Here is a 27,659-nt window from a genome sequence, read left to right on the forward strand (position 1 = left end):
TTGATTTGGTCAAGAACTCTTTAGTGGCTCTCTTTTTATCACATGTATTTCAAATTTACAAGTGATGTCACCTGCTCTTCGCTCAAATTATATCCAGAGTCCAGTCACTTCTCACCATCTCAGCTATGACAACCTTGACCCAACCTACCATATTCTCTAACCTGGACAATTACTAAGCCTACTCAATCCTTCTAGCAGCCTGTAACATCATTCCTTTGCTGCTAGCTTTCTAGTGGTTTTCTGTCACCTTATAATCTGTAAACAGTGAATGATCTGGCCCCTTGCTACCTATCTGCCCCCATCTCCTATTTCCCCCTATCCTCTCTCTGATTAAGCTGCATTGAGCGACTTTTTCTTTGAAATGTACTATATGTCTCAGGGTGTCTGCATTATTGATATCCCTCTGCCTGGAACATTTCTCCCCAAAATATCCTTTCCTCAGAAGTTACCTGGGAGTTCCCACTGTGGCATAATGGGTTAAGAATCTGACTGCAGCAGCTCAGGTCACCATGGAGGCACCAGTTTTGATCCCTGTCCCCATGCAGTGGGTTCAAGGATCTGGGGTTGCCACAGCTGTGCTACTGGTCACAGCTGTGGTTCAGATTCAGTTTCTGCCTTGGGAACTTCCATATATTGCAGGTATGGCCAAAAAAGGGGGGAAAAAAAAGTCTCCGTAACTGGAAGGTTTTCATAATCACCTTAAGTTGAAGTAGCACTCATCACTATTTATAATTTGCCTTGCTTGTTTTTTTTTTTTTTTTTTTTTTTTTTTTTTTTGTCTTCCCACCCTTGCACCAAGATGTCAACTCCCGGGGAGGAGGGACTTATTTTATTCACCGTTAGCTCCCACATGCCTAGGATGTATGTATGGCAAAGTTGGTGCCCGATATTTCTTGACTAAATTGATAAACCAACGAATCATCCCTGAAGAGAACTTCTTTTTCTTTACGTGCCCCAACAAGACCATTATTATTTATGGTAGAAGACTGAGTCCCTTCTCTTTACAGATAGGTATTCCAACATTGCCAGAATCCTAGAGGATAAACATCTTTAGCATGGAAATGAAAGTGATAGTTACTCAGCACTGGTTTTGGCTAAAGTTTAGTAAACTGAACCAGAACTTAACAACTTTTCAGGATTCTCAAGTAATCAGAATGGGCCAAAGTTCTGTTCCAGTCAAACTGATAATTTTTCAAAGGAAATAACATCTTTGTAATAGGACAACTAGGAGATATTTAAGGAAAAAGTAAACTAAAATATCATCCTTATATACCAAGAGATAACCACAGTTATCTTGTAGGTACATCAGTGATAATTTTATTGATAGGATATTGAATTGACAGATTGATTGGGAAGAGCATTTAACTGAAATCTTTACAATATTTCCTCTTTATGCAATATTTTTGTCCATGTATTCCATTTACTTTCATCCTTTAGTCAAGTTTTGTAGTTTCTTTATATCTCTCCACACATTTCTTATGTTTAATCACAGGTATTTATATTTTAGACTGTTCCTGAAATGAGATTTTCTCATATCAAATTTTCTAAATATGTATTGAAAAACCATAGAATTTATAATTCATCATATAACTGACTGCAGTACTAGTATAGTTTAATTTTCTCAGTATTTCCTGGTAATCCTGTCAGCTTCCAACAATGATAACTTTGTCCCTTTTCAATTTTATATTTTTGTCCCCAAAATATATTTTTATTTATTCTCCTGGTTAAGACTTTCCACCAGTCTTAATTTATATCAGTAATAATGGGCAATCTTGTACTGTTCCTGACTTAAGTAGGAATGAATGTAATATTTTATCTTTAACTCTGGGTATTTCTAGTTGTGTTTCAAATAGACACTTTTTAATTGTCTCTAGTTCCTTGATAATTTAAGTACACTGAAGCAAAGACTTTTTTGCATAAATATTTGTATTTTCTATTATTTCCTAAAATGGATCCATGACGCCAAATTGTTTCCAGAGCTTTATGTACACACTTATCTTTGGTGTATAAGTCCCTCTCTTATCAGGGTTTAGTATTGCAGCTGTGGCCATACTGGATCCTTTAACTCACTGCTCTGGGCTGAGGATCAAACCCACAAATTGCAGTGACCCAAGCCGCTGCAGTTGGATTCTTAACCTACTGTGCTGTGGTAGGAACTCCTTTGCATGTTTTTAAATACGGAGGAATCAACACTCCCTAGTTACTCTACTACCTTTGCTAAATGAGATTGCAGTGGAGCTTCTTCTTCTTCTTTTTTTTTTTTTTTTTTTTTTTTTTTTGTATTTTTTGCTGCACAGGCAGTATGTGGGGATTCCTGGGCCAGGGATTGAATCTACACTGCACAGCAGCAACCATAGCCACAGCAATGAGAATGCAGGAGCCTCAACCTTCTAGGCCATCAGAGAACTCCCTGGAGCTTCTTATTTATTCCTTCAAGTGGATATTTTGAGTTATCTCAGAACACTTTTAGGGATAGAGTCACCCAGCATATAGAGGGTAGCCAATAGGATCATGTGTCTTTGAACTGACTCTTTCTATTAATCTGCTTTCCTCCTTTTGTCATTCATTCCTCCTGTTTGAGATCACATTCCCAAATAAACTACTCACACATGGATCTTTATCTTAGATTCTGCTTAGGCTAAGTCATATATGCTTTTTACATACAAGTTTTGTCTGTCATTGTGTGGGCATGGGCTATGTATGACAACATATATACTTCAGGTCTTTTGTTTGTTTGTTTCTATTTTTTCATGCCTCTAAAAGGTTTCCCTATCACCAGGGTAAGATAAAATGTATTTATGTACATTTTAGTTCTTCATGATTTATTTTCTCATTTTCTTTATTATATAAAGGTTATTTGGTAAGTGAAAAACACATAATTTACATTTATCTTTTATAACATAATCAGCCACCTTTTTCAAATATCAAGTGCTTAATATTTCAAAGTGTGTTTTGCTTTCTAAATTTATTTTTCTATAAATTTAGTGATGCTTGGCTAATGTTGCCTGCATGTTTATAGTATCATAGTAGATCTTTGGTTATGTATATCTTTTAAACATAGCTAATAAGGCTATTCAAAGATGAAAAAAAAAGTTTATTTGTGTAAGGCAGTGAACTTTTTTTATTTGTCCCAAATAATTTTATTCATTTATTTATTTTTCTTTTTTTTTCTTTTCCCAAATAATTTTAAAACAAATGCATTTTAAAATAAGGTTGACTCAACAACTAATCTTTTCTCACTGATTTTTGTTCCTTAACATTTCAAAGTTTCAAGAGAAAGAGTAACAAGAGAGACTAATCTTCCTATTCCTACTCTTTTTCACACAAAATTATGATTTAGCTAACCAAAGATACATATATGTAAATATCTGCAGTGGAGGAGCAGATGCATTATGTCAAGATGCTTTTTCTTGGTTTCTGAGCTGGACTCAGCTGCTGGTGACACTCCACATAGAGGCTTCTCACAGTAGAGTAAACAGCCGATCTCTAGCTTTGCCATAAGTTTTAAATATTTGGGGTTTATATCCTCCTTCCAGAAGGACTTGGATCAACAATCTAATTGTTTCCATTTATGGACACTTTTAAGAACATGAAATTATCCAGAATTTTTTAAAAACAAACCTAACTCTTAGCAAGGGCATAGCCACATGAGGGTGGGCTATAAGAAACAGCACCCTGATAGTCATGAATGATATCATTGCCTTAATGTTCTGAGTGTCTCAAAAAAACAAAACAAAACAATAAAAAAGCAAACTGTTCCCCCACAATCAAGTACTAACTATTTATGTGTACAGGAGGCTATTTTTGGTCTTCAGATTTGTGTCATTGAGCTTTTAATCTATTCCTATGATAGGACTACAACAGATTACTGAGACTTTTCAACTATGTTTTAATACCTGACAGAGCAAATCCTTTCTCTTATTCTTCTTTTGCAAAAATGTATTGGCTCTTCTTGTTTGCTTATTCTTCTAATGGAACTTTAAAATCCCTTTGTTGAGTTCTCCCCAATATGTGGCAGACATGGAGATTCACCACCAAGAACCCCTTCAAGGAAGGGCTTGTTGCCCACCTGGGAGGACTACATAGGTACCTTCCAGCTGTCAGCTCTTTCAAGGTCTCACCCTTCCACAGGCTCCTTCCATCAGGTGGCTGGAAGAAATGGAATAAAAAGATTAGTCATTTCATCTGGCCTACGATGACTCCAGGGGCCAACAACTCCCAGTTGGTTAGCTGAGGCTTTGTTGCATCTACATCTTGGTCCTCTTCTTCTGTTTATAATGCTGTTAGTTATTATGAGGTGGGCCAACGTCTTCATCAAAATGGTCATAGCAACTTACTCATAGAGTCATTTATCCTAATAAATACTCATTGAGCTATTCTGCTACTTTCCCCTCCTTTTCTCATATTGTCACTTCCCAAAGAAGTTTTTTACTATAAATTCCATATCATCCTTTTTCTCTGGAGAACTCAAACCGCAACACATTTAATTGGAATAGTGCCAAACTTGTCAATTAAGTGTGAAAAACTGACTTTCTTTCAACATTCAGTTTTTCCGTTTAGGAGCAGGAGATGTCTAAATTTATTCAAGTCTCATATATTTCTTAGCAAACCTCTCTTTCTCTAGGGTTTACAGATTTCCTTTTAAGGTTTTTCATGATTCTCTAATATTTGTGGCTATTATTGATTTCTGTATTAAATAAACCTCTTTCATTATATCTTCTATATGATCTATAATGTTATAGATTTATTTACAAATAATGTTATAAATGTTATAAAATATTTTAAAGTGTTCTCAGTTGGACTTCTTTGGGGTTTGTTTGTTTGTTTAATTTATTTTTGGCCATGCCCACGGCATGTTGAAATTCCCAGGCCAGGGATAGAACACACACCATAGCAGCGACTCGAGCTGCTGCAGTGTCAACACCAAATGCTTAACTCACTACACTATAACTCCATTAGAAAACATTTTAAAATTAAAGCTTTGCTGAATTAACTTATGAAGTATATTTATTTACAACATTGTCTATATTTTAATCCCGTCAAGCTTCCTCTTTTCCTCCATTGTGATTTTTTTTACATGGCTGAATGAAATTATAACCATGTTATATAGAAAAGACTTCATTATGATTTTCTACATTTTAAGAATAATCTCAATAGTGATAGCATCTATTGAGTGCCTCTAATATAGTAGGCATTGGCTCAGGAATGATCAGGTGATATTACCTACAATCTTGGCAGACACCCTACAAGGATATGTTGTAACATTTGCTTTTCAAAGAATACATGTAATTTACCCATTAGCCTTCTTGCAAGTTATTGAACCAGGAGTCAATCCTAGGACAGTTTAATCCTAAAGTAAAAAAAAAAAAAAAAAAAAAAAAAAAATCAAGATTTTTCCCACAGGCAATAAAATCACACCAAGCCTTCTTAAGTTCATTTTTACTTTTGTCATATACAAATATTTAAGAAGCATAAACAATATATTTCAACTTCATGATGCACATATATAAATCCCATGACTGATTTGTGAATGAATATTTTTTATATAGCATTCAAATGTAAAGAGGCATATGAACTAAGACATTCAATTTCACCTTTATCTTTTTTTTTTTTTTTTTTTTGTCTTTTGTCTTTTGTTGTTGTTGTTGTTGCTATTTCTTGGGCCGCTCCCGCGGCATGTGGAGGTTCCCAGGCTAGGGGTTGAATCGGAGCTGTAGCCACCAGCCTACACCAGAGGCACAGCAACGCAGGATCCGAGCCGCGTCTGCAACCTACACCACAGCTCACGGCAACGCTGGATCGTTAACCCACTGAGCAAGGGCAGGGACTGAACCCGCAACCTCATGGTTCCTAGTCGGATTCGTTAACCACTGCGCCACGACGGGAACTCCTCACCTTTATCTTACTCCCTTCCAAATATTTGACCATCTCCAAAGGAAACTACCATTAGCAATTTTTGATATATATTTACAAACATTTTCTATTTATATATTCACATGCACACACATACACTCAAATGATTTTACATATGTGTATACCAAGCTAATATATATAAATTTATTTTTTGTTTATACTTTATTCATTACTTTGCAATCTGCTTTTTCTTACTTAACAATGACTTTAGGTCTTTGCATGTCGGTATAGAAAATCAGCTTTACTCTCTTTAAGCTCTTCAGGACCACCTGACTAGCACTCAACCCTCTCTGAAAGGCCAGAGCTGATTAGGCAAGGACTCGCTACCTGAGGAAAATTGGAGCTCCAAAACCAAGGAGAGAATTGAGGCAAATTATTTGGAAGATCTTTAAATATCTATAACATATGTACATACACATAGATACATACATATGTGTGGTGTGTATATTATATATATATGCAAAATATTCCCATCTTCCATTAATTTAGTTCACTGTACACTTAACAGGTTCTTACCATTTTTTTTTTTTTGTCACCAAAAATATTCTATCTTGGGCACTGCATTATTTAGAATAAAGATTTGGCTCTATGTACTATAAATCCAAAATCATAGTGACTTGTATAAGATAGATTTTTATTCTTTTGCTCTTAATAACATAATCTGTATTGTATATAAGACTTCTACTCATATCTCATTTGTCCTTAAAATCTAGTCAAAAGGCCACAGCCAGCCACTCTTGAAGAGTGTCTGGGAAATTTAATCTGGGCCACCATGTGCCTAGCTGATTATTTTTTTGCTAAGGATGAAGGGGAGTCGGTAGTAGAGTCAATAACCTCATGATTCAGATTAGAATAGCACCTAAACCACCACTTTTCCAGGGAAGCTTCTTACTTTTGTTTTCTTTAAATGCTTAATGTAATCCCTTTTGAAAAACTTCTTAAACTTGAATTGAAAATGCTAGTAACCCAAAACAGCAAATCTACTTTCATGAAGTTTCTTGACTTAAATCTATTAGCTATTATGAAGTGGTTCAGCATCTTCATTAGAATCATCAGAGTAATTTACAGAGTCATTCATCCTAACAAATGTTTATTGAGCAATAAGTTCCTACATCAGTCTTGAAAAACACACCCAAAGTCAAGTAACAGAGACAGTCCCCAGCGTTTATCTATATCGTATAATTTCATCCAAATCATCTGGATTAATAAATATTAGTGAAGAAATAGAAGACAATTTAAGAGATCCCATTGCAGCTCAATGGTAACGAACCCAACTAGGATCCATGAAGACACGGGTTCGATCCCTGGCCTCACTCAGTGGGTTAAGAATCCAGTGTTGCCGTAAGCTGTAGTATAGGTCGCAGATGTGGCTTGGATCCCACATTGCTGTAGTAGCTGTGGTGTAGGCCAGCAGCTACAGCTTGGATTCTACCCCTAGCCTGTGAACTTCCATATGCCGTGGATGTGGCCCTAAAAAAAAACCAAAAAACAAACAAAATGAACTTCATTAATACAGGATACCCAGTTGAGAACTCTCAATCCAGTTATTTGAAAAGAGGCTTTTTTTTTTTTACTTTGTTATGCATTTTTTATTATTTGCTTAGGAATATTATTGAATTATGCTTGATTTTATTTTAGTATTGTGACATGACATGAAAATTTATGATTTTCTTTGTTTTATTAGAGTATAGTTTGTTTATGGTGTTGTGTCAATTTCTGCTGTAAAGCATGGTGACCCAGTCATACATGTATGTACATTCTTTTTCTCATACTATCTTCCATCATGTTCTACCCCAAGAGACTGAGTGTAGTTCCCTGTGCTGTACAGTAAGATCTCATTGCTTATCTCTTATAAATATAATAACCCCCAAATCCCAGTCCATCCTTCTCCCCTCCCCTCACCCCCAGCATCCACAAGTCTGCTCTCTAAGTCTGTGATCTGTTTCTGTTTTGTAGATATGATCATTTGTACTGTATTTTAGATTCCACATTAAGTGATAACATATGGTACTTGTCTTTCTCTTTCTGACTCACTTTATGTAGTATGAGAGTCTCTAGTTCCAACCATGTTGCTGCAAATGGCATTATTTTGTCCTTTTTTATGGCTGAGTAGTATTCCATTGTATATGTGTACCATATCTTCTCAATCCATTCATCTGTTGATGGACATTTAGGTTGTTTCTGTGTCTTGGCTATTGTGAATAGTGTTGCAGTGAACATAGAGATATGTGTATCTTTTTGAATTGTATTTTTGTCCGGATATATGCCCAGGAGTGGGATTGCTGGATCATACGGTGGTTCTATATTTAGTTTTCTGAGGAACCTCTACACTGTATTCCATAGTGGTTATACCAATTTACATTCCCACCAACAATGAGAGTTCCTTTTTCTCCACACCCTGAATAGAGGCATTTCTTGATACTAGTTTGGCATATCTGTATATTGAGGGTGTATCTTGATGACAAGTCACAAGAGAAGATCCCTGGGAACTGAGTGACATAGTACTGTATCTCAATCAAACTGACTTTGTAGTTAACACAGATTCCTTAAGCTCTTGACAATTTTTCTATTATAGACTTTTTTTTTTAGTTCTGGATTATGACAGTGCAACATAATATGTAAATGACTTTTGCCCTTAGGCTCTTGGTGCCTAACAGGACAAAGATGGATTTATATACTCCTTTCTTTTGCTTAGACTCCTGTAGCCTATATGTATTTTTCTTTAAATAGATGGAATTTCTGACACTAGTGTTTACTTTCTTAGAAAAGAATATTCAGATAGTAAAGTATTGCATTTCTGGGTTATGAGTAAAATCTTCCAGGAGTTCTCTTGTGGCACAGCAGGTTAAGAATCCGGCTTTGTCACTTCAGCATTCTGGTTGCAGCTGTGGCACAGGCTCCATCGCTGGCCTAGGAATATCCACATGCTGGGGTGCAGTGAAATTCCTTCCCCCAAAATAAAATAAAATAAAATAAAATAAAATAAAATAAAGTAAAATAAAATCTTCCAAAGAATACCCTAACTAGATTATACTAAATATAAATATTTGTTCAAAATACATGTCCATCCCAGTTGCTTATCACCCATTTGCAGGTAACATTTACTGACCCATGAGCACAGCACTGTGGGAGCCCCACAATGTGTGGCAGTTCAGGGAAGCTCAAAATAAAAGTGTTAATGTCTACTATGGAGTACTGGGATGGTGGCGGGACACCGACAGCTCTGAGAGGCCACACTTTCCCATTTGAACCAGTACACAAAGAAAAGAAGTTTCCATTGTGAGTTAGCAGGTTAAGAACCCGACATAGTGTCCATGAGGATGCAGGTTTGATCCTTGGCCTCACTCTGTGGGTTAAGGATCTGGTGTTGCCACAAGCTGTGGCATAGGCTGGCAGCTGCAGATCTATTGAACCCCTGGCCCTGGAACTTCCATATGCTGTAAGTGTGGCATAAAAAGAAACAAAAAAATGAAAAACACAAAGGCAATGTCATTCGAAGAAACATGAACAACCAAGGAATTCTATTATGATTCTCCTACTCCTGTTATTCCTCTGTAATAACAACCTCTTACACTGAAAATGATGACATAGAAGACAAGGGAAAGTTAGGGCAACCATATCTTCTTTTTTCAGTTCTTCCCTACCCATCAGCATGGCAAAGGTAGAGAGTGTTGATAGAATGTCCATGTATCAAGAAAACAGTTGTGATATTTTTGTGTAGTATTTCTACTCCTCTGGTAAGAAAAAAATACATATGCATATACATATGCAAAAATTACATAAGCTATATACATGAATTGTGATTTCACTAATTTTGCATATAAATGAAATGGTTTTATATTTGCATTTAAGACTGACATTGTCCAATACCAAGATGAGTGGTAAAATTTTTGCTAGTTTTTTTAATGTTAGCTTTTTCTTTACTTAGAACAATGTGAAATAATTAAAAAATGCCATGGCAAGTTGAGAAAGAGACTGCAGAAAAAAGGAAAGAGCTTTATATTTTAGTGTCTTTAATGGAAATTTTCTTACTTTTTGAAAAAGTGGCCCCATTTTTTCATTTTACACTGGACTCTACAATTTATGTAGCTCCTGGGTAAGCTCCTATGAATATATCCCTTAGCAGCCTCTATAATATGATTTCAGCAAGTCCTTCTTAAGTCACTTCCAAGTCTGAGTCTCTGTCCCTCTGACCTCAAGAATCTAAAAGTCACCTAGTCTCCTTTAAAAAAATCCTTTTTTGTTTAATCTAGCTGGGTGGGTTCTATTCTTTACAGCCAAGCATAATGACTGATAATAATGATAAATAATGATAATAACTAAACTTCTTACTCTGTGGCTAGGATATGTTCTCATAATAGTGAGATAGATATTATCCAGATGAGAAAAATCTAGAATTAAAAATCAAGTAAATTGTCTGAGTTCACCAGCTCATCCAGGGGCCAGGATTCAAACCTGAGTGTCTGATTCCAATCCTGTGTGGAGCCACATTATTGCTATTTATTGCCACTTGTCCTTTTTAAAATTTTTTGATCCCTATGGCAAGAATTTGACTAAGTTCTAAATAGGCACTGTGCGACCTAAACAAATAGCCATTGTTACAATCTGAGACACTAAACGTTTGAATCATCCTGTTGCTGAAAACATAATTCTTAGGGAAGATCCAATAAACTGTCTTTTCTGAGAACCATGTTGGTGATGATCAAGAATGTTCAATGGCCTTTATGTCTCTGGGATTCATTGTGTCTGGGTTTTATTTCCCCAGATTTTACAAGATTTTACCAGCATAGGATTACACTGGTTAGTAAAGGCAGAGAAAGTGAGGTATTTGGTTGACTTTAAATACAAACATTCACCTCTTTTTCTGTTTATCAGAGGTGTTAAAGTAGCCTTCTCAGCAAGTTGTTTTCATGCTGTGTGTGCTACTGTTGCTCTGACTGATGTTCACGCAGACATTCTACCAGGATGCAAAATTTTGCAATTACAACAGATTCTTGGAGGGTTCTGCACAAATAGAGAAAGAACAAAAAATGTTGAGATTGATGGAATTTGGGAACTCAGACAGTATCTACCTGTATGTACAAAGTTCATCATTTTGCCATGAGTTCTGCAGAGGGTGAAAATTAAATCACACTAATTTAGGACACGTATGTTTCAGTTTTTAGATAATGTTTCCAATTTTTCCTGATACAAGGTAACAGAGACATGGTGCTTTAAAAAAAAAGTATGTAACTTAGTGTAAAAAAAAAAAAAAAAGTAACATGTAATGTGGGCTAAACTGTGCAAGTTAAAACACTACAAACCACAAAGGTGAGGATCATAGGACAAATATTTCTTTACCATCTATGGGTGGGATGGTGTCTTTATGATTTATTCTAAAATAACAAAACAATCTGAAACAATGAAGTGTTTCTTTGTACCTCATGAATATATATGAATTCAGTTCATGATAGAACAAGCCATAGACTGTGTCTGCCAAGCAGCCAAAAGGGGATGATTGATTGTTTTATGCAGAACCTTGCACACTAAAGGTACTTGAAATCTGTGGTTGACAAAATGGGAAACATTGCCAAAAATGAATGTAACTCTTAAATAGTGTCACAATATTTATTCTGATGACCAGAAGTACTTGAGAACTAAAAATCACAAACTTTCCAAACCTACTACTGATAAGCGTATATAAACTATGTTTCTATTACTTCTTTAAATAAAAACTCTCATTACCTTTAAAGTCCATATATACAAATTAATTTGATTAGCTTTAGTTGCTCATTTTATACTTACTGGAGTTTACTGTTTTATGAGAAAATACATATTTTTCACCATAAGTGAATATAAGCAAGTGATTTATTTTATTCACAGTCAAATAAGGAAAATGTCCCTTCCTGAATTGTATAATTTTTTATTTTCTTAGAACCTAAAATTATATCTTCATATAATTAAGTGATCATTCATTAGAGCAAAGTCATTTTTCAAATTTATCGCCTCGAAATTATTTTGGGGGAAAGAGATTGCTATACTTGTTTTTATCCTTAACATGTTGTCTTAATTTAGATTCCCCCAAATGTGGATTCCAAGGCATGGAATTAGATGTATCTGAAGGGTGATCGTAGGAAGCCTAGTGAAGGAGCAAGGAGAAAGAGAAAGGAAGGAGAGGCTGGTACAGGTGTACATTACTGAGGCTGCTGTTGCAGGGAACTGCAACTGGATACTGCAGTGACCTGTGAGAAACATACAGAATGTTCACTCTCCACTGGAAAGACAGGTGCCACGTGCTGACCCACAGTACCATTCTCCATTGGTTGAGGGTTACTCCTAGGACATTAACTCTCTCATTGCTGGGCTCATGTGAACAGGCTGAAGATGCTCCCATGGCTTCGCATAAAGCTCTGAGATGGAAAAGTGGAGACCCTCCTGCCTAGAGATGCCAAGAAAATACAAGATACCCAGTTAAATTAGGACTTCAGATGAATCAGTGAAACTTCTAAAATTGTAAATACTACATGATATGCACTTACACTAAAAAATTATTCCTTATTTATTTGAAATTCAAATGTAACTAGGCATCATATATTCTTTTTTTCCTCTTCTAAACCTGGCAACCCTACCAAATCTGGCAAAGTGCTTGTAGTGGGACTGCTGTTGGCATGAGCCTGAACTTGCCGAGAACAGTCTTCCTCTGCTGCAGCTAAACTCAGAGGTGGGCTGAGGACAGGTGAAGCAGGGCACTAAAAGTGTTGGCTCCATCTACCTAACTTCACCAAACAGAACACCACATACACTCATCCTGTGTGTCTTCATTTTTCTAATCAATACAGGTGTGTTTTTTTGGCTACAAATAGGTCTCTACTTAACTTGGTCATGACTAATATTTTACTTGATTCTGTGTAGCACCAGTTTGCTTAAACAAAATTATACAACTGATTACTTACCTCTTAAGTCTTCTCAAGTCCTCTTAGGTTTGCTCATGCTACTTTCTTGTCACATTGTGGTCACAGATGCTACAGTAAATGTTAGTCCAGGCCCTCTGAGAAGCAGACGACAAGATAGGACTGACTATGCAAAAGACTTACTAGGGGCAGCAAACACCTGTGAGGGAAATATGAGGAGAAATGGGGGGAAGGGGTTCTGGTTAGGCTATGGTGCAGGTCTGACCACAGTGAATGAGAGAGGCAAGGAAAAAGGATAGATAGAAAAGTCTTAGACTGAAATGCCATTATAATTGATCTAGGCAGGGTCACTGAACAGTCACCCTTCAGAGGAGTCCTGTGTCCTCCAGAAGCAGGACTATGTAGTGACTCTGGCATACTCAGTCACCAACCAGGAACAGCTCCTGGGAAGTATGACCTTGGTGTAGACAGTGATGGATATCAGAGCACAGTACCTGGTTCCCTTGTCACTTGCGCTTGTTGCTATCATGAAGCTCATTTTCATAGGAAGTTGCACAGTTTCACAGGGAGAGGTGCAAGACACACCTGCTAAACATGTACTCATTAACTGACTGAGTACCCCATTTAATATTTTTGAAAAATACTTAACATTCATATTCATGGAATTAAAGTAATTTTTATATCTGATTTGTAGAGATATTTTAGGGCAGTGAAAATTTGTAGCATTTTTTTTCTAATCAAAGTTACTTAGGCATCAGCTTATTTATCAGCTCCTTAGGGTTGTCTTATGGTAAACTGGCAAGATATAGTAATAGTAGCTACTTGTTAAGGCTATTGTGAGGATTTTATGAAGATTACTCAAATAGAACTCTTAACATAATGCTGCCACATGGTAAAAGTTCAATTAATATTAGCTGTTGGTGAATGTGTTTATTAAAAACCAATGTAGGGAGTTTCCACTGTGGCTTGGGGGTTAAGACCCGACTAGTGTCCATGAGGATGCAGATTTGATCCCTGGCCCCACTCAGTGGGTTAAGGATCCAGCATTGCTGTGAGCTGTGGTGTAGGTTGCAGACATGGCTCAGATCCTGAATTATTATAGCTGTGGTGTATAGCTGTGGTGTAGACTGGCAACTGTAGCTCCACTTTGACCTCTAGCCTGAGAACTTCCATATTCCACAGATGTGGCCCTAAAAAACAAACAAAACAAAACAAATCAAAAACAAAAACCCATGTAGCATGGGAAAATGTGACATATATCCATGTAAAATCACTTATATTTTACATTAGTCATAGCTCCACACTCCAGCACAACATCTCCCTTCTCAGTGCTGAAGAAACTGAGAAGATATGGAAGGTAACGACTGTGTTAACAAATCTTATGGGAATCATTTCACAGTATATAGGTGTATCAAATCATCGCATTTCATACGTTAATAGTACACAATGTCAGCTATATCTTAAAGCCAGAAAAAAATTTTAAAAAACTGAGAGGACTGAGTCACAAGGATTTATTCTTCTACTTGTTACAAGTGACGGACGGATGACTGCAGTTTTGGATATACAACCCTAAATTTACCAACTTTATTTGCCCTATCATCTGCTGCCTAATAAATCACCACTAAAACTCATTGACTTAAAACAATATCTGAGCATTTGTTACATCTCAAGTTTCTGTTGGTCAGTAACTCAAGAAAAGGTCTTATGTGCAGTTCTTAGTTGTAGTTTCTCATTTACTTGTAGTCAGATATTGGCTGGTCCTGCAATCATCTAAAGGTTTGACTGGGTTTAGAGGATCCATTTACAAGGTGGCTTTCATTGGACTGGCAAGATGGTGCTGGCTGTTGGTTGGAGCCCTCAGATCCTCTCTACAGTGCTGTCCGAGTGTCCTCACAGCATGGTGCTGGCTTCCTCCAGAGACGGAGGTGAAAGCTGACATGCTTACATAACCTTGCAGCACGTCATCCCTTCCACACAACTGCTCACACAGGGCTAGCACACAAGGGTATAAATACTGGAGACAAGGATTATTGGGAACCATCTTGGAGCTAAGATGTGTACTAACATTTCCTGCAGAATATCTGTGTCCAGGACTTTTTCTAGTACTTTCATAAGACGGCTTCTAGTACTGGGAGAATACAGACAAGAATCTTTCACCAGAGCTAAATAAGCCTTGACTTTCCATTTGTTGACACAGGCAAATGCAACCTGACTACTGTGTTCTACCCTTTTAAGAAAGGCCTAAAGCAAAGATATAAGAGGGCAGTTTTCAAGCAGAATTCACTCCAAAGTCACATTTGTTTTGGCCTAATGAGTGCATATAATAAACATGCAATGCAGTGACTTTAAAGAAGCAATTTTGGAGTTCCTGTCGTGGTGCAGTGGTTAACGAATCCGACTAGGAACCATGAGGTTGTGGGTTCGATCCCTGCCCTTGCTCAGTGGGTTAACGATCCGGCGTTGCTGTGAGCTGTGGTGTAGGTTGCAGACGCGGCTCGGATCCCGAGTTGCTGTGGCTCTGGCATAGGCTGGCAGCTACAGCTCCGATTAGACCCCTAGCCTGGGAGCCTCCATATGCCGCGGGAGCGGCCCAAGAAATAGCAAAAAGACAAAAAAATAAATAAATAAAAAATAAAAAAAAATAAAGAAGCATTTTTCTCTACTTTGTCACCACTTCCTACACTCTCCAATCATAAAGTTACATATTATTTGCTAGACCCCCAAAAGGCCCCAGCAATCCCTACCTTTTTCAAGGAATGTAAATTTTAAGTGTAGAGAAAAAAGAGCCAAGGGGGAAAGAGGAAAAAAGACAAAGAATTCCTGAAGCAAGTTCATTCAGCTCTCTTCCTGCAGAGGATATTGTAAAGAAAGATTTAACATAGGCAAGAGAACTGTGCTCTTGAGAGTGAAGACTGTTCAATACTAAAGTAAGGAAATGGAAACTCCTTCTCTGGAGGTCTTTAGAAAGAGGAAAGATTCTAATCTGTCTGGAAGAATTTAGGTGTGGTTTTTCTTGGGGGTAAATAGTTGGTTTATATAACAAAGTTTCTTGTATGATTTTTTGACCCCCTTCTATGACTTTTTAAAAGTTATTCCCCCCTCCTCCTCCCCGCCCCCAAAAGCCCCTTAGGTACTGAGTATGTCATGACTCTATCACGAAGCTCAGGAATTCCTTCTTCTGGGAAATGGGAGACCACCCAGGCGTGCAATGATAGGCCGCCACCTAAAATCCACATATCTGGCTTGCTGTAAAATTATCATTCACTCTTCCATTTGTAGAATTATTTTCAAAGTCTAGTCATTAGCACTATTCATTGAAAAAAATTATTTTGTCTCCTTTTTTTCCAAAGAACATTCCCCATGTCAAAATATTCTGATTTTTAGTATATCCAATAATATATGCATATCTTTAAAGCGCTACACTTAACTAAAGAACAAAGTAGTCTGTAATTTACGCTGTATCCAAGCCTCAACATTTTCAATGTGTGTGTTCTCATGTGAAGAAATCCAATGCTTCCAACATACTCTTTGAATGTTATGTTTTCTTTTCTAAACAAACAATGTGATGATCAATTTCAACCTTATGCCCAGCCTTCTATACAAGTGTGTTTCCCATTAAAGTTCATCATAACTTTTCCAAATGTGTTTCTCAAACAAATCAAGATTCTTTTATCCCTATATAGCTAAATAGTCTTGATTTAATTTGAGAGAAACTTCACCTATCAGAGGTCAACAGAAATTGTAGATGAGTGCCACTGTTAAAAATTTCATTGCACTAATGAAAAGATATAATATACATCATCTGTTGTACCCCAAATTTAGAAATGTCTTAACTCTTTTTTCCCCTGTGTTCACTTAGTGAGGTTTTATAACTTTATTGAAGTATCCTTGACAAAATGGTATTTAAAGTATACATGGTAATGATTCGATATATTTGGAAGGATTAATTAACACATCAAATTAATTAACATCCATTACCTCATGTACTTAGCTTTTCTTTTTCTGTGAGAACGTTTAAGTTCTTCTGTCTTAAGTTTCAGTTATGTAATATGTAAAACAATGTTATCAACTCTAGTCACCATGTTGCATATTGTGTCCTTAGACTTTGTCTCAGAGCTGAGAATCTGTACCTTTTACCAGCCTCTCCCTATTTTCCCTACCCCTCATCCCCTGGTCACTACTTTTCTACTTTCTGTTTCTATTAACTTGACTTTATTTTTAGATTCCACATATAAATGATACTATGCAATATTTGTCTTTGTCTGGCTTATGTCTGAGCATAGGATTTAACATAATGCTCTCAAGGTCAATCCCAAATGTCGTAAATGGCAGGATTTCCTTCTTTCTCATGGCTGAATAATATTCTATTCTCTCTCCCCCTCTTTCTCTCTCTCTCTATTTTTCTCATCTGTTGACAAACAGGTTGTTTTCATGTCTTGCCTGTTGTGAATAATATTGCAATGAATATGGTAGTGCAGACATCCTTTGATATTCTGTTTTCATTTTTTTTTTTTGGATATATCTAGAAGTAAGATTACTGGATCGTAGTTCTACTTTTAATTTTTTGAGGAAAATCTATACTGTTTCCACTGTGGCTGCATCAATTTACATTCCCCAACAATGCACAAAGTTTCCCCTTTCTCCACATCCTCACCAACACTTGCTATCTCTTGTCTTTTTGATGATAGCCATTCTAACAGGTGTATGGTGAAATCTCACCATGGTTTGGATTTGCTTTCCCCTGATGATTAGTGATTAAGCACCTTCTCAAGTACCTGCTTGCTATCTCTATATCTTCCTTGGAAAATTGCCCATTTTTAAATAGAATTTTGGGGGCTATTTTTGCTGTGTGAATTCTTTAAAACTTTTTGCATACTAACCCCGTATCAGGTATATGACATACAAACATCTCCCTTTCCATGGGTTACCTTTTCATTTTGTTGGTGGTTTCCTTTGTTGTGCAGAAACTTTTTAGTTTGATATAGTCCTACTTATTTATTTTAGTGACTCAGTTTTTAAAGTCCAAGTCCTTTTTTCTTTTTAAATTGTGAAAAACATTTCAAATTTACAGCAAAGTTAAAAGAATTTTATGGTGAACATCCACATATCCATTAGTTTTTACTATAACCTTACTACTAGTCTTATCATATCCAGGCCCACCTTGATAAACATGAAACAATATCATTCTCTACTTCCTACAGCCTGACACACAGGTCATATTAAGGATTTCTCCTGTCATCTGTGTATCCCCATGACACAAGAAGTTTTTTTAAGTTTTATATATATTTTTTGAAGTATAGTGATAGCAGATTAAAAATAATAATGACTACAATGGATTAAGACAAGCAAAAATTCATGAATTCATAATAAAACTTGAAGAAAAATTCATTGGTCATCCTTGCAGGTCTCTGGTACCAGTCTACTGCTCTGAATCTGAATCAATAAATTGAAAAAATAATGCATTTGCTGTGTTTTCCAACAAACTGTATTTCTGGGTAACTAAATCATCAATAAGAAAAAGTTATTTATAGAAGAATTACTGCTAATACATGCACTGATACTGGAAGAAAAGTCACCATTTTGCAACCCCTCAGTGAAATAAGGGAACTAAAATAATGCCAAGTAGTATTAAAACCTTTAGGTGAAATGTGGAGAGGGAGTATTACAATGGGATAATCTGGCTGACAACTTCTGAATTTATTGATCAATCTTAGCATCACCAACAGTAGGCAAGAGGACATCATGGGTCCCTGAAAGGTGTAATAAAGAGTACACAATGTCATCTATAAAAGTATTCCTGCCTTAAAAAAAATGTGCTGGAGTCTAAGTCAAGCCTCTGAATAGCTCTACCTCCCAGTTACAGGAAAATTCAGGAGGTAGAAGAATGAAATTCACAAGATCCACAGTACCATGAGGAGGCAAGTAAATAAATGCAAAAAAACGGAATATTATACAGGACTGATGACCTTTATTCAACTAAAGGATATTAAAATGAAGGAGAGTAGTAAATAGAAGTAGATTAGAGAGACTTAAGAAACACATTAACCTAATAATCATTATGGCTCTTGCTTCGATCCTAATTGAAATAAATTAATTGTAAAAACACATTTTTAAGACAGTTGAATAAGTTTGAATATGGAGTGAATAATACATGAAATTAGGCAGTTATTAAAATAATTTAGTTGCTTCAGATGCTTGTGGTTATGTTTAAAGAGTCCTATATCTTACGGTAACAGACCAAAGGTGAAGTGATATTTGGGATTTGATTTAAAATACTCTAAAAAATTATGAACAGATAAATAAAACAAGATTAACAAGATATTTTCTCTACACATAACATATATTTGCATTTTTTATTAAAAGAAGTTAAAGAATAGAAAAAAAATGTCATCAAGAGTGTTAATGATAAAGGAATGCACATGAGGGAGAAAGAATATGGTTATCCAGGGTTCATGAGCTTTAAAATAGCTCTTATACTTTTAAAAATTGTATCAATAAATAGAATATGTTGAAAAATTATATTGAGATCATATTGTATGTGGAGATGTGTGTGTGGTAGCTCTTCAGTAACACATTAAGAATTTAATTTTGTATTTTGTAATGTGGACCCAGTAAGGAATTTTATGTTGAACAGTAATTAACCTTATTTTGAAAAAAATAAGTCATCTTTAAATTTTTTTGCATTTAGGAGTTACTGTTGTGGCTCAGTGGTAATGAACCTTACTAGTATTCATGAGGATGCGGGTTCAATCCCAGGCCCTGCTTAGTGGGTTAAGGATCCAGTGTAAGGAGCTGTGAGCTGTGGTGTAGGTCACTTGGATCTCACATTGCTGTGGCTGTGGTGTAGGCCAGCAGTTGCAGCTCAGATTGGACCCCTAGCCTGGGAAGTTCCGTATGCCATAGATGCAGCCCTGAAAAGAAAAAAAAAAAATTTTTTTTTGCATTTAACCAATATGCAGTCACTTGAGCATAACTTTTACAAAGCTTCTTTATTTATTTAAAAAACATACAATAGTCTTATAATGGTGAAAAGTTGTTTTTAAACCATTTCTCACCTCCTAAGATTCTGAGATGTTTTGTATTCTCTCCCTCCCACCCATCACCATTACTTTGAGACTTTCCTTTTAATGTGTGTGTGTGTGTATTTTGGGGACAGACGGGACGGAGAAACAAGCAGTCCCAGGGCATCAAAGGGTGAGAAACACAGGCTGAATGAGTGTGAGAGCCACCACCAACCTCTCCTACCTGAAACCTTGCCATTTCCCCCACTACAAGATATAGCAATGAAGCATCAAGAAAATCATGCCCAGACAGATTTCTGGCAGAGTGTGCCTTCAGCTGAAACAGAGAGAGAAGAAGGAGATGGTCTATTGGATCCAAAGCAAGAAGATCAAGGAGAGGAAATAATGAAAACTCTCAATTGGGGTTTGCAAGACTTCAAGTTCAAAGAGCATTCAGTCACCCTGTCAGCCTCCTTAGGCAAGCAGGAGCTTTACCTAAACATGGATGGCTCAAGTGACTCATTCCGTGGGAACGCTAAACAGAGCTTCTTTGGGTAAGTCACTGAAAGGAGGCCTGGAGAGATTTGGCAGCAGCTTCAGGCTTCACAGGGAATCTTGTGGAGGCGGCTGAGAAATGAGGTCACATAGTTAAGGAAAAACCTCTTGACAGAGGCAAGGATTTGAGATTAGAAAACAGACACAAGTGGCAAGAAAGGGTGGTAGTGATGAAAGGGAATAAATGGATAGGGAATAGAATAAGCACACCCAATGTGCTGATCTGGTCTTGGGAGTCACAATGACAGGCTGGGGACCTAAAAAATGCAGAAGGCAAGAAGAAAATGAGAAAAAAAATATGAGTGAAAGGGGTTTGAGGGGAGAAAGGACAAATGAGCTAGCATGAAAGTGGATACTGAATCATCCTACAGAGATCTTTTATACATCTTTAAGGTATATTTACAACACATTTACCTCAACATACCATGGAAGGATGATATTGAGGTAGAATATCATGGTGAACTCAAGTTACCTCTCTTTAACATGTGCTATTTTTATGAAGCATTCAACTGTTTGGATTTTTTTTCTCATAAATAATATTATTTGCCTAAACAAATTGTAGTATAGCCCTTCTATTGTTCAAGTAGAATAAATATAGAAGAACTTTTGCTAGAAGTTTGTTTTTATTTCTTGCTTATGTGTTGGTTTCTTTTTCAAAATGTGTCACATACCACCTGCTATTTCTTCCCTCCCAGGCTCACCATGCATTCTGAAGGTGACTGCCCCAGCAAAGGAGATGGGTCTCTCCAGCCTAGTTGTGTCATTGTCTGTGCCATTTCATACTACCCTCTTTGCTCCTCCCCAATTCCATTCCAGTGTCTTCCAATCTTTGGCACTTTAGGATTTACCTCTCTGCTCTTGCCCTCAACAATATGACTCTCTTTACCTGGCTTTGACTTTTAAATATTTGCTAGCCTAGAGTTAGCTTTTTATGCTCTGGCTAGGGCAGAAGAGATAGGAAGAAGCTGGCATAAATAATACAGTCCTGGCTGTCTTCAAGTGTGTCTAAGCCCAACTTGGATGAATATCAAGAATAACATTTATAGTAGGTGATTCCTTGTTGATTTCCTTGCAAAACTAGGCCTTAGTCTCCTCTCTGTCCTGCTTTCAGTTACCTCACTTTCCTCCCTTCACCTGACCCATCACTAATGTTTAAAACAGTGATTCTCCTCTAGAATATATAAACAACTTAAACAACCCAACAGCAAAAAAGCCAATCAATCAATGGAAAAATGGGCAAGAGACCTGAATAGACATTTCTCCAAAGAAGATATACAGATGGCCAACAAACACATGAAAAAATGCTCAACATCGCTGATTATAAGAGAAATGCAAATCAAAACTACCATGAGATACCACCTCACACCAGTCAGAATGGCCATCATTCATAAATCCACAAATAACAAGTGCTGGAGGGGCTGTGGAGAAAAGGGAACCCTCCTGCACTGCTGGTGGGAATGTAAACTGGTACAGCCACTATGGAGAACAGTTTGGAGATACCTTAGAAATCTATACATAGAACTTCCATATGGCCCCGCAATCCCACTCTTGGGCATCTATCCGGACAAAACTCTACTTAAAAGAGACACATGCACCCGCATGTTCATTGCAGCCCTATTCACAATAGCCAGGACATGGAAACAACCCAAATGTCCATCGACAGATGATTGGATTCGGAAGAGGTGGTATATATACACAATGGACTACTACTCAGCCATAAAAAAGAATGACATAATGCCATTTGCAGCAACATGGATGGAACTAGAGAATCTCATCCTGAGTGAAATGAGCCAGAAAGACAAAGACAAATACCATATGATATCACTTATAACTGGAATCTAATATCCAGCACAAATGAACATCTCCTCAGAAAAGAAAATCATGGACTTGGAGAAGAGACTTGTGGCTGCCTGATGGGAGGGGGAGGGAGTGGGAGGGATCGGGAGCTTGGGCTTATCAGACACAACTTAGAATAGATTTATAAGGAGATCCTGCTGAATAGCATTGAGAACTTTGTCTAGATACTCATGTTGCAGCAGAACAAAGGGTGGGGGAAAAATGTAATTGTAATGTATACATGTAAGGATAACCTGACCCCCTTGCTGTACAGTGGGAAAATAAAAAAATTATAAAAAAAAAAAAAAGTAAAACAGTGATTCTCAACTTCAATTGCATGTTAGAGTCAATGAGGGGATTTTAACAAATTACTGATGCCAAGGTTCTAGTCTGCCTGATTCCATTGCTGTCAGCATGGAGTGCTGCCTGGGCTCTAGGATCTTGCAGATCTCCTCATGTAATTTTATCATATAACCAATGTCAAAACAAAAACAAAAACTAACAGAGAAAAAAGCCCAACACTACCCTAGAAACATACCCCAGAGTTCTGGTTATTTAACTGATACTCTAGTCTGACCCATCCCTGTTTATTTAAATTGGGGAAGAAAGGGGGTTGGATATATGATCATGAGAATGTCACTTACTAATAAAGTAATAATGCTGAAAATGATAGAGCTAATCTAAATGTATCAATATGCACTTGAACACTGTACATTATCTTAGCCCACTAAACTAAATTATCATGTTATCTAGACTGAATGCAAGCAAGATGTTCATATTGCACTTGGTGCAGTGTGGAGTATAGGAACCAGAAATGTGTCGTATTAATAACCGAAGGTCAAAGCCAGATGCAATTCAAGAGGGTTACACAGTGTCTGAAGAGAAGGCGTCAAGCACTGAATAGAAAAGGAACCAGAAATGCATCCATGGAATGTGGGACCAATAATTAGGAAAAGGAAAACAGAAAAGACAAAAAGAGAGATTTACTAGTTGAAACTTGTTAATTCCAGTGGAAGAAATATTTTACAAAGGTTGTTCGATGTCAACCAACTTGTGTTGTGCAAGTATAATTTGGCACCTGATGGCTCACAGGTCCTAATATGAAATTCTTCACTTTGTTTTCCTTTAAACATATATCAGTCAATAGAGGCTGAGCTATGCTGCAGTAACAAGTAATGCCTCCCCTACAAGATATCAGAGGATCAACACCTCAAAATATCTCTGTCACACACCATGTCCATTGGGAGGAGGTAGCAGTCATTCAGGAGCCCAGATTGACTAAGCAGCCACCATCTCAAGGGTTGCCATCCTCACATCAGAGCAAAAGAAATGTCCTGGAGGATATTACACTGGCATTTAAACACTCCCATTCAGAAGTGACCTAAATTATTTCTATTTACACTCACTGGTAATAACTAGTCACCTGGCATCACTCCCTCAGAACAGGTCAAGGAAGTGTAATCTAGGCACATGCTAGGAGGTGGGGAGGATCAGAAATACTACAAGCAGATCAAATGGTACCACATCTCATGGAGAGTTGACTTTTTCTTGTTTTTTCATGGAAACAGATATGGATAAAGATATATCATGTTAAGTAACTTCACTGTACTCACTAAAATGTAATTTTGATGAGGGTAAGAAATTTTGTCTTTTATTTTTTCTGATATGTCCCTAGGGCCTAATACATTTCCTATAACATTAGAAAGTATAAACAAATTTTGGGTAAATGAAACTCTTGAGAAAAGTAGAAACAGGCAGAAAGCTCTTAATGTTATCATTTATCAGAATGACTATGGCTAACTTGCTATTAATTATTTCAAAAATCACCAAGTAAGACATTTCCATAGTCAAATGATTCACCAAGTATATTGAAATGATACTGTCACCACTTTATCAAATATTAAGAAAACTTATCCCAGTTAACATCAAGTATAAATCCTGCCATAGATTATGCCCATCATCACATATTTAACCACACAAAGTCAAGTCAGTCTTTGAAAATTTTTTTTAAAGTAAAGGCTCAGCGGGTTAAGGATCTGGTGTCTACTGCTGTGGGTCTGGTTACAGCTGTGGCACAGGTTTGATCCCTGGCTCAGGAAATTCTGCATGCTGTGGGCATGGCTGAAAAAAAAAAAAAAAAAAGGAGGATAAAGAAGATGGCCTTGCCCTCTGAGATATTGATCTCAATAAGTAGAATAACGTTTCCCACTCCTGCACCTTCATGGGAAGTGCTAATCATTTCTTTTGATCTGGATTTTCCCTAAATTAATCTATAAATTTAGTGCAAGGCCGTCAAAATTCCAATTGGACTTTTTCCTCCCTAAGATTATTTTCATTTTAATTTCATCAAGTTTCTACCTCCTATAAGTCACCAGATCTCACCCAAAATGTCTTTGACATTTGCTAATAGCCAGGTTGTTTCAGAAAAATGCTCTGAACTTTGTGACCTTTGTATTAAAGGCAGCTGCCCTTAGGAGCCAGGCTGATTCTGAATCCAGGTTCTGGTTGGCTGGGGACAGGATCTGACTATTTTGCGCTCTGAGTCCAGCAAGGAAAATCCAATGTTACTTGATTGATGACAAGTAACATCATATAGTGAATGGTACAAAAATAGGAGCCATCAGGACAGGAGGGGTTTGAGTCTCCTGGCTTACCCAGATGGCTCTGTATTCTGGATGTTGGTATTTTCTCATTGTCAGAAAGAAAATGTGGCCTCTCAAATGGAATGACACAAATTTCAAAGGCAGCAGACTGGTAGATTAACCATGGCAGCTCACCCCCTCAGGTCAAGAGCTTAGTCTCGTGCCTGTGTTCACCTCTAACATCAGCTGCCTTGCTAGAAGATGATAAAGGTTCCTGAGCTTCTCCCTAAGGGAGATAAACAGAATGTAGGTCAGGATGTTCTGAACAGACCATTTAAGACTGAGGGCTGTTTAACCCCCAGTAGAAGCTCCAAAATGGATTTCTGAGTCCCTTACACCTCTTTGAGCTTTTCCTTCTAGTGACATTCCCTTCATGGACCTAAGTTCCGTCCAGCATTTACCTGGGCTGGTAGGCAAGGAGTGCCTCTTAACCCTGAAAAGATAAGGGACCCAGGTGAGCACACCTGGCCCAGGTATGCCCAACATCACCCTGGAATTGGTCTGAGCAGCTGACCTCCTTGCATGGAGCAGAGACATGGGGGCCCCTAGGCTCTGCCTGTGGGATCCACCCCATGCCCTGGGTAGCATGAACCTACTGGATGTTTCTCTCTCTCACCCGACCTGTTTGACCTTCCCTTTCTGCCCTGTGTTGACTTACCTCCATCCCCTGAGGTTCCTCTTCTCTATCCCAAATCCTGCTCTCCTCTCACATTCCAGATTCATATCCCACGTCTGCTTTCCCAGACTGACGCTGTGAATAATTTGCCTGGAATCTTTCCAGTCCTGCTTGAGGCATTTATAGTTTATATAAACACTCTCTTTATAATCTGTAGACGGCCCTGACTCAGTTTTTACAGCAAACATCGTGTGATAAACTAAACATCTTTCCTCACCGGTAAATGTGACTCTATTGCATCATTCTTTTACAGCTGTTTAATTTCAGGACAGATGATCCATAAATCCTTTCCCCTCTATGCTTATTCCCTAGTTTTCTCCCATTAAAGATAATAACACAGTCACGTATTTTTTTCCCCCAGATCAGAACACACTAGGGAGTATAAGGGCAGGGGAGCCAGGCTGTAGGAGGTGGGTCCTGCCTGACCCTCTTACTACTCTGTGACCCTGTGTCAGTTTCTTAACTCTTTGCCCAGTCTTCTCATCCATAAATTGAGCCTGTTTTGGACATCTTACAGGTAATACAGCAACATAAAAAGTTTATTGCCAGTCTTAAGTTGCCATCAGTGGCGATAGTGATGAAATTATGGTAGAGACTCATCTGAAGTACCATGACATGAACTCTTAAAATGCAACTTTTTATTTTAAATTCATTTCTGGCAAAACGGGATGAGGTTCTTATTTTTTATATTTCCATTTGATAAGTATCACTATATAGTTTAAAAGTTAAAACATCATGTGAAATGGCTATTCTCTGTTTTTGTAAAGAGATACTGCTGATAGGATGGGTGAATAGTTATATATGTATTTTTTTAATTTATGAAAACCACATTTATTAGCTGTATTACTTTAGCAACAATGCACATGCACTATCACATCTTTCTGTTCTGACAACTCCCATTTTTTTCCAGTGAGTGGATAAATCTCATAGCTGCTGCTTCTTTTTTTTTTTTTTTTTTTTTACTTTGTACATAGCTATTGCCATATCAACTTGCTTCTTTAAATAGACTGCTATACAAATTGCATCTGAGCCAAATTTTAACCCTTGTTGGAACAGGCTGTTGCTAGATAAGCAGTTGATCTCAGGGTGTGACGAAGGGCACGGATGTCGGGGCCTGAGCTGGGTGAAGAATGGATCCATGCATGGAGCCGGCCCATTCTGAGGATTCAGAGCCTCAGCTCATTGCCAGAGTAGCTCCATGGAATGGCAGGTGGGTGCATATCAGAGTTCAAGCTAGGTGCAAAGCATGTCCTTGTGGAAGGAGGCAGCCCAGTGGGTGGTATCAGAGTTCCAGCAGGGGAAGGAGGGCGTCTACAGGGGAGTACAGCAGACAGGTGTGGACAGTCAGCCTTCTGGATGAGTCAGGGGAGAGTATACCCAGCAGGGTAACCTGGACAGCAAAGTGGATCTTGATTGTAATACTGCTTCCCTTGCCAGCATTTAGGAGGACTTGTGATGTCATTCTGGTCAAGGATACATGAAGGAAAGCATTCAGGAAAAGAAAGTTTCCAGAAAAGGTTTCCACTCTTGGAAAGTGACAATGGAAGTTAGCTCCTTTTATTCCTCTCTATAGTGGCATGTCAAAATATGAAACCTGGAACTGCCCACTGCTGTCCTGTGATGGATAGAGGAAGGCAACCTGAAAAAAAAAAAAAAAACTGACATAGAGGAGTGTAGGATTTAAAACTAACAAAGTTCTGGAGCTCTGGCCCTAACCAATTCTGTATGGAACCCAGAATTGCTCTTCCTTTGGACCTCTCCTTGTTAGGGAGATAAGACATTTCTTTACTGTTTAAACAAGTAGAGCCTAGTGTCTTGATATTATAACAACAACAAAAAAAAATCCTGGAGTTCCTGTCGTGGCTCAGCAGAAACAAATCTGACTAGGAACCATGCAGTTGTGGGTTTGATCTCTGGCCTTGCTCAGTGGGTTAAGGATCTGGCTTTGCTGTGAATTGCATAGGCCGCAGACGTGGCTCGGATCTGTCCTTGCTGTGGCTCTGGTGTAAGCCAGCAGCAACAGCTCTGATTAGACCCCTAGCCTAGGAACCTCCATATGCCACGGGTGTGGCCCTCAAAAGACAAAGGACAAAAAAAAAAATCCTAACTTAGAATCATACCTTCCCCTGGAAGTTAGCACCTATCA

The 27,659-nt window shown here is 37.6% G+C and overlaps 2 long non-coding RNA genes across 2 annotated transcripts in view; one reads left to right on the forward strand and one right to left on the reverse strand.

The window, feature by feature from the left end:
• The window catches only part of LOC106508298, a 74,028-nt gene extending 52,384 nt beyond the window's left edge, over positions 1-21,644 (forward strand). The window contains exons 5-6 of the long non-coding RNA XR_002335841.1: positions 20,079-20,358; positions 21,055-21,644. This is a non-coding gene — a long non-coding RNA (uncharacterized LOC106508298). The remainder of the gene's footprint in view (positions 1-20,078; positions 20,359-21,054) is intronic.
• Positions 9,343-27,286, reverse strand: LOC102160245. The gene is made up of 3 exons (XR_001305060.2): positions 25,496-27,286; positions 12,846-13,002; positions 9,343-12,331 (listed from the first exon to the last, which is right to left on the reverse strand). It is a non-coding gene; the product is annotated as an uncharacterized LOC102160245 (long non-coding RNA).

This window comes from Sus scrofa, chromosome 9, assembly GCF_000003025.6.
Source record: "Sus scrofa isolate TJ Tabasco breed Duroc chromosome 9, Sscrofa11.1, whole genome shotgun sequence".
NCBI classification, from domain to species: Eukaryota; Metazoa; Chordata; class Mammalia; order Artiodactyla; family Suidae; genus Sus; species Sus scrofa.